Genomic DNA, 9,138 nt, shown 5'->3' with positions numbered 1-9,138 from the left:
TCCAAGTGCCAACTAAATCAGAAAGGAAACACAGAAGATTTAACCTCAGACTAAGAGGTTCTCCATCCTTCACACTCATGGATAATTCCCTAAGGTTATAACCAATTCGAGGTACCTTAGTTCCCTTTCATCTGCTCCTCTGTCAGAGCTATCCTGAGGAGTTCACAGTCTTTAAAAACAGAGGCCAGGATGGTCAGAACCAAAAGGAGATAAGCACATGTTTGTGCAAGCTGTAAAATTGTCCTACACGGAACAGTCAAAATAAATCACTAAAAGCAGTTTCAGACAAGCACTACAGAGAAAAACTGTTAATTACTGGTATTACCATTGATATGTATTCATTTGAGACTTCTGTTCAGGAAAAGCAATTGCTTGGTCCCATTACATAACCAAAATCGAGAGAATTTACAAAGAAAGGTGGGGGGAAACATTCTCAGCTCAGACAAAAGGATTGAAAGAAAATGAGACAAGCGATATTTTCTGGGGATTTACTGAGACAAATCTGCACAGAAAAGAATATGAACATGCTCAGTTTCATACAAATATCACCCATTCTCACATGGCTTTATTCTCTGCATATAAATTTCAAGTTTGAAAGAGATCAGACAGAGGCCCTTTTAAGAGACTTCTCTGCACTCAAAAGGTTTCCTCCTTATCAAAAGTGACTTTTGTTCTTAGTTAAGTCCTTTGGAAAAAAAAATATATGTAATAATAAAACTGCAGAGTTTAATGCCACAGAGTGAGGACTCTGTAATCCTGAAGACCTAGTTTCAAGATCCATTTCTTCGCCAACATAGCTCAGTGACACTTGGCAGGTTCCTGGAGGTTTCTGATCATCTTTCCTCACATGTAAAATGAACATAATACTACCTCATAGAGATGTGTCAATCTAAATCTGCATGAAGCACTCCATCAGTCAGCGTCTGACCAGGAAAAAGAAACCACTTGAGCATTTCAAACAGCAGGATTTTTTTTTTTTTAAGACGGAGTTTCACTATTGTCACCCAGGCTGGAGTGCAATGGCGCAATTTCAGCTCACTGCAACCTCTGCCTCCCAGGTTCAAGAGATTCTCCAGCCTCAGCTTCCCGAGTAGTTAGGATTACAGGCGCCTGCCACCACTCCTGGCTGATTTTTGTATTTTTAGTAGAGATGGGGTTTCACCATGTTGGCCAGGCTGGTCTCAAACTCCTGACCTCCGATGATCTGCCTGCCTTAGCCTCCCAAAGTGGTGGGATTATGGGAGAGAGCCACTGTGCCTGGCCAGCAGGATTTTAACACAGGTAATTAGTTGCACAGGTGACAAACGACTGAGATGCTAAATGGGACAGTGAGGCAATCCTATTTTAATGCAATACCTTTAAAAGCCTAGATGGATGCAGAAAAAGATTCCATGACGAAGAAAATATCACAATTCTAAATAAAGACAGGATCCAAATCTGCAGTTGCACAATCCAGTGTCATTTGCTTCATCCAGCCCTGTCAGACATTAATAAACAGCAGAAATCTGCCACAACACCTAGGGCGAGGGACAAAGGGAGAAGGATGGTATTAACGAAGCCCGGGGAAAGGCTAGGCCCAACCCATGGGATCTGGAGCCACACAGGAGACACAGCTGCTGCAGAGATGCCAGGGGAGACAAAGAGGAAGCAACACCATGGTTTATGCCCTCCTCCTTCGTCCCAGGCTTCCATCAGTACCTCCCATTGACCAAGTTCAGATACAAGTCCACCCGATGTGGGAGCCTGGAACTATGTCTGCAGGAGGAGGACAAAGGGTGGATCTGAGGCCAAACAGGCCGAGGAAGCCTGGGGTTCTTCACTCAGTTTTTCTCCCACCTCGAATGCCCATAAGTAACTACTCCATTCATAAAGGTGGGCATAAGAGATCAATCCCGAATATGTTTTTTGTTTTTTTTATTATACTTTAAGTTTTAGGATACATGTGCACAATGTGTAGATTTGTTACATATGTATCCATGTGCTGTGTTGGTGTGCTGCACCCATTAACTTGTCATTTAGCATTAGGTATATCTCCTAATGCTGTCCCTCCCCCTTGCCCCACCCCACAACAGTCCCCAGAGTGTGATGTTCCCCTTCCTGTGTCCATGTGTTCTCATTGTTCAATTCCCACCTATGAGTGAGAACATGTGGCGTTTGGTTTTTTGTCCTTGCGATAGTTTAACTGAGAATGATGGTTTCCAGTTTCATCCATGTCCCTACAAAGGACAGGAACTCATCATTTTTTATGGCTGCATGGTATTCCATGGTGTATATGTGCCACATTTTCTTAATCCAGACTATCATTGTTGGACATTTGGGTTGGTTTCAAGTTTTTGCTATTGTGAATAGTGCAGCAATAAACATACATGTGCATGTGTCTTTATAGCAGCATGATTTATAGTCCCTTGGGTATATACCCAGTAATGGGATGGCTGGGTCAAATGGTATTTCTAGTTCTAGATCCCTGAGGAATCACCACACCGACTTCCACAATGGTTGAACTAGTTTACAGTCCCACCAACAGTGTAAAAGTGTTCCTATTTCTCCACATCCTCTCCAGCACCTGTTGTTTCCTGACTTTTTAATGATTGCTGAATACGTTTTAAAGAAGGAATTTGAAGATAATATTTTGATGAGTTGAATGTGGAGGGTAAGAGAGGATGACTTCAAGGCTTTGGGCCTGAGCATCAAGAAGCATGGCGCTGAGTATTAGCTGAATCTCCATATTAACTGAAATTAGGTGAATTGTGAGTGAGGTGTATGCTTGGGTAGTGGGAATTCATGAGTCTGGCATCATACATGCTACGTTTGAGATGTATATTAGTTCGTTCTTACACTGCTATAAAGAACTACCTGGTCAGGCGTGGTGGCTCACGTCTGCAATCCCAGCACCTTGGGAGGCCAAGGTGGACAGATTACAAGGTCCAGAGTTCGAGACCAGCCTGATCAATAAGGTGAAACCCTGTCTCTACTAAAAATACAAAAATTAACTGGGCACGGTGGCAGGTGCCTGTAATCTCAGCTACTCAGGAGGCTGAGGCAGGAGAATCGCTTGAACCCCAGAGGCAAAGGTTGCAGTGAGCCAAGATCGTGCCACTGCACTCCAGCCTAGGCAACAGACAGAGACTCTGTCAAAAAAAAAAAAAAAGAACTACTTGAGATTGGGTAGTTTATAAAGAAAAGAGTTCCCAAAGAGATTGGGTAGTTTATAAAAAAAAAAAGAACTGACTCACAGTTCCACAGGCTATGTATACGCAGGAGGCGTGGCTGGGGAGGCCTCAGGAAACACAAGCATAACAGAAGAGGAAGCAAGTACATCTGCATATGACAGCAGGAAAGAGAGAGAGAGAAAGAGAGTAAAGGGGGACGTGCTACATGCTTTCAAACCACCAGATCGCCTGAGGACTCACTATCACGAGAACAGCAAGCAGGAAATCCAGCCCCATGATCCAGTCACCTCCCACCAGGTCCCTCCTCCAACACTGGGAATTACAATTCAACATGAAATTTGGGTGGGGATACAGAGCCAAACCATATCAAGATATCACATACAAACCCAAGTGAAACAGTCAAGAGGCAGTTGGATAGATGAGTCCAGAGCCCAAGAAATAGGTCTATGCTGGAGACATAGCTCTATTTACATATAAAAATATTTAGAAATATAGCTTCACCAACTTCATGTATTCATCTAAGTACTTCTGCTTATAATCAGAAATCCAATTCCAGCTAGTTTAAGGAACAGCAGGAAATTTATTGGACCACAGATCTGAATGCCCAGATACAATGGTTTCAGATATAGGCAGATCCTGAGGCTCAAACATTGTGAAGTGTCTCTCTCCATCTCTCACTTCTGCTTTTCCTCCTTGTTAGCTCCATATGCAAACAAGCCCACCTGCTCTGATGGGAGACATAGCTACAAAAATTACTAATACATTCTTTTTTACTGAGACAAAATGAGCATAACATAATGTAATCATTTTAAAGTGTACAATTCAGTGGCATTTAGTACATTCACAGTGTTGTGCAATCATCACTTCTATCTGGTCTCAAAACATTTTCATCACTTCAAAAAGGGAAACCATACCCATGAACCGATCCCTCCCTTTCCTCCCTTCCCTCAGTCCCTGTTTTCTGTGTCTGCGGATTTGCTAATTGTGCATATTTAAAATAAGTGGGATCATACAATCTATGGCCTGCTGTCTCTAGCTTAGTGCACTTAGCAGAATGTTTTCTAGGTTCATCTATGTCGTTGCCTGTATCAGTACTCCATTTCTTTTCATCGTTGAATAATATTCCATTGTATGGAGATGTTACATTTTCTTCATCCATTCGTCAGTTTGAACGTTTTAATTATTTTCCATTTGAGCTATTGTGAATTTTACTGCTATGAAATTCTTAAACAAGTTTTGTTTGAATGCCCATTTTCAATTACTTTTAGTATATACCTAGGAGTGAAATTGCTGGGTTATACAATAATTCTGTGTTTAACTTTTTGAAGAACTGTCTCATATAGTCCTAGCAACCACCAGAGGAATAGAGTTTCTCCCTCCAGAAAGATCCAGAAAAGTATTTTAGAGTCTCATTAGCCTATCTTTGGTCACACGTCCATCCCTGAACCAATCATTGTGAACAGGAAGATGAAACACTCTTTGATGAAAATATGTCCAAATCTGCAGTGAAGAAAGCTCTCTACCCAAACCATATGAAGTGAGGAAGTGGGATAGGTGGTTCATTCAAAGGAAGGTCAAAGTGGTGTTAGCTGAAGAGGAGAGAAGAGATAACTGGAACACCAAAACAAGAGATGTTCACCTCACCAAGGAAGCAATAAATAACTGCTTTAGATCACCATGTGAGAATGTGTGATGGGCCCTTAATACATGTCAAGCACCGTAATACTCTGCAGAGAGTATTAGTATCCCCATTGCACAGACGAGAAAAATGAAGCTCAGAGAATTTAAGTAACTTGTCCAAGGTCACACTCTTAGAAAGTGGTTGAGCTGGGACAGGAACCCATGTCTGTCCAATGCCAAAGCTCCTATCCATGCTGGTGCCTTGCTGAGTGGAAGGCACTGGGCATGAAATAATCTGGATGACTGCTTGGTGAAGGGTCAATGTCCTAAATTCTCCATGCTAGGTACCAAAGTTTGTATTTCTTTTTTTTTTTTTTTTTTTTTTTGAGACAAGGTCTCGCTCTGTCACCCAGGCTAGAGTACAATCATAGTTCGCTGCAGCTTTGACCTCCTGGGCTCAAGCGATCCTCTCACCTTAGCCTCCTGAGTAGCTGGGACCACAGGCATGCTCCACTACACCCAGCTAATTTTTAAATTTTAAGTAAAGACAGAGTCTTGCCATGTTGCCCAGGTTGATCTCAAGTTCCTAGGCACAAGTGATTCTCCCACCTCAGCATCCCAAAATTCTGAGATTACAGGCATGAGGCACCATGCCTGGCCCAAAAATCTGCGTATACTCATTCACAGATACACAGACATATTTCCCAGAGGCATGAACAGAATATACATAACCCTCTGTCTCCCATCACATGACACATAAAGCCAATGTAAAAGGTATTCTTTTTTCTCTATTAAAATCAATGACTAAATCCCTTTCCAGTCAGTGGATCTCCCAAAATAGTCAGAACTCCAGAAGTCCACTTGGGCAGCTTCTCCTCTACACAATGAAATCTGTCGTCTCTTCAAAGAGTGTGAAAATCGAATGTCATTTGCAAGGCTTCTCAGGTCCATCAGAAGAGGAACTTCAGGTGTTGAGCCACATTATTTCTCTTGAATATCAAAACTTTTTTTGCTAAAGCATTTAATTTGATTCAACCCCAAAGGATTTTTTTTCAGAAATGCCAGGAATCTGCAGAGCTCTCTGTACTCTGGGCGAAATTTCAGTCCTGTTGTTAACGTGGTACCTTGTCTCCCTCCTCCGTCTGAGCTGGGAACAGGAAAAAAACTTACATCACAATGGTAATCTCATAATAAGATTGTACTTTTTTCTGCACATTACATCTCAAGGGATCATTGTCATTTGTCTCCCGCAAATGACAATCCAGCTTCTCCGGGCCCCCTAGTTGCTCGGTGAGAAATGTTACCGAACAGCTTGTCTCTGATGATGTTTTATAATTGTAGCAGAAATCCAGTGTTAATACAGCTGTCTGACTGAAGAGGTGCATGAGCTCCTGTGTATCCACAACTCTACCTCAATGGCTCAAAAATATGCTTGATGTTTATTCATTCTGATATTTTGTATATATACACAAAAATAAGTGTCGATTTTGATGATGCACAAATATGAGACTATCACAGTCTGCATGGAAAAAGCTCATCCTGTTTACTCTCCACTAGACATTCTATAGCTCTATGCTGTCATAGTTTTTAAGTACTCTTTCCTTTTTCTCTGCAATATCCCTCCCCTTGTCTCCACTTATCCAAATACACCCTTCAGTTGTCTTCTGAGACCACTCCAGCTTACAATGATTTCACCTTCCAATGGCATTTGACTGTACCTTCCATTTGGCAATCACTCATGGGCTTTCTTGTGACACTGCCTGTGTTCTTCAACGGAGCTGTTTTAACTGTTCCCATTTTTTGTCAAGGTCCTGACCCTAGCTTTAACTTTATCCTGACTTAGAGGAAAATGGACTCTTAGAGGAAAAAAAAAGAAATGATTAAGAGGGCTGAGAATTCTCCCTTCGTCCCCTCCACTCCCTTTATCCACCACTCATCCCCAACCACACTGTTGGATGTTATATATCTCTATGGAAGCCCCAAACAATGGCTTACATTAACTACAGAGTTCTTAAGGGTATTGAAAAATATTCCATGAATTATCAGGGGTAAGCAAAGCAGGAAAGGGATGGTGGTCAATTAATGACAAAGATAGTGAGTAGAAGACATTAACCTGTTTCAGGATCATAGCTTTACCTGGCTTAGATAAACCATAAAAATAACTCCCTGTGTGGCTGTCCATGGTTCCTGAAAGCTCTGCCGCCATGGACAACTTATCACCTATGATTGCCTTGGCCTTTAACTCTCTAACTGCAGCTACCATTGATTCTATTCGTGTAGTTTGACCCCTAATTTAGCCTGAGTTCAACTAAAATGTCTTCTGAACAATCTGTTTCCCAGATCAGCAGTCTTGGGAAGCAACAGTGAATAAAAGTATGGACTCTGGATCAGACGGCCTGGGTTGGAAGCCCAGCTCTACCATATGAAGAAAGCTACTTAATGCCATCTGTCATCTGGGAATAGTAGTACTATGTACTTCATGGGGTTGTTTAAGGAATTAAATGAGAAAGTCTATATAAAGAGTTTAGCACAGTCCCCGACACATAGTTAAGTTCCCAATAAATTTAGCTTTTTATCATAATGATGGTATCTTGGATCCTTAACTACATGTAAGGTATTTAAAGAAAGACACTGAATCTTATTCTTCATTACCCTCTATATGCATATAGAATATAAGGATGGGTGAAAGCTTTGAAGTAATTCAGAATGGATCCAAATTTTGGCTTCACAGCATAGTAGCTGTGTGATATTCAGCAATTTACTTAATCCTCCTGAGCCTCCCTTTCCTAATTTATAAAGCGGATTAAATTATATCCATTTGTCAGAGCTTTAAGTATTCTAGAAGATACACGTAGACACCTGGATTAAAATAGGCGTGCAATAAATAGTGATCACTGTGATTATGGCTATGAATTTGAAATGAATGCAAAAAGTTATTGTTTCTGATCATCTGTCACAACCTGTGAGAGTCAGGAGTGCATATTAAGGATGAGCAGTGCAGATTTGATGCTTCCTTTTCAGAGGTCCGTTTCTCTGGAAGAGCTTGATGACATTCCTTTGTATGGTGGATCAATTGTTTAAGTCTGCTAGGGCCTTATTTATCAACTCAATTTCTTTACAGAGAAGATAATTTCATATGAAGGAATTGTGATCATACCTCTGCACACATTAATATGGCTGTGTAACCTGGGTAACAGGTCAAAATGGGACTCGGTAATGACTATACATTATTCTGCATGGGAAAAAAATATTTCTAATTGTGAATCTGGTGCTATCACTCAATGTATTCAGTGTGTTCAATGCCCAGAGTGTTGAATGTAAGTACTTGAGTCAGATTCCTGTTAACTGACATAGTTTTAGAGAAATGTGGAGACTGTCAAAATGCATTTGTAGATTATAACTCTGGAAATCATTCCTGTACTAATAAATCCCTTCTGAGGCACCTCCACTAGCAGACAGTTCTTTGGAGGTTAAAGGAAGAATTGTCCATTGCACTTCATAGTTCCAACTGTGTGTTAATTAGGACCAGATGGGAAATGGCAAAATAAATGAGGACAGCAAGACATGTCTTCTAGGTAGACTATAAGCCAAGTGAAAATCCTCTTGAAAATGCCTCTTTAGCATGCAGTGTTATTTTCCCATCTAGGGCACACCCCTCCATTTATCAAGCATAATCTAAAGGCTAAACTTCAGATGTGTTTTCAAAGGAGGAAAGCCTCAGACAGGGTTCCTGCTAGTCACTCTGCTCCCATGAAAATAATTAGTCTGTGGGAAACATGGCACCACTCTCTGCTCTGCTCCTAGGATCCTTTCCCAAGCATGAGTAGGACTTGCAAACCTAAGGTTCCAAATGCCTAAGATAGAGAAAGTTAAAAGTGACCATATTGAAAGGTTGTTGCCTCCAACCCAAATACCTTCTGCTGCTTCCACCACCCTGAAAGTATCCGTAAAGTTCTCAGACATGTTCTCAGAAGAAAATGCTGGCCAGGCACAATGGCTCCCGCCTGTAGTCCCAGCACTTTGGGAGGCCAAGGCAGGCAGATCACTTGAGCCAGGAGTCCAAGACTAGCCTGAGTGACATGATGAAATCTCACCTCTATGAAAAATTTAAAAATTAGCCAGGTCTAATAGTGTACACCAGTTGCAGCTACTTGGGAGGCTGAAGTGAGGGGAGTGCTTGAACTTGGGAGGCGGAGGTTGCAGTGAGCTATGATCACACCGCTCCACTGTATCTTGGGCTACACAGTGAGACTCGAAGAAGAAAAAGAAGAAGGAGAAGGAGGAGAAGGAGAAGAAGAAGAAAAGAGGACGAAGAAGAAGAAGAAGAAAGAAGAAGAAGAAGAAGAAG

Source organism: Hylobates moloch, unplaced genomic scaffold (assembly GCF_009828535.3).
Source record: "Hylobates moloch isolate HMO894 unplaced genomic scaffold, HMol_V3 SCAFFOLD_23, whole genome shotgun sequence".
Classification (NCBI taxonomy): Eukaryota; Metazoa; Chordata; class Mammalia; order Primates; family Hylobatidae; genus Hylobates; species Hylobates moloch.
The sequence above is the reverse complement of the archived record's forward strand: the minus strand, read 5'-3'. Positions refer to the sequence as shown.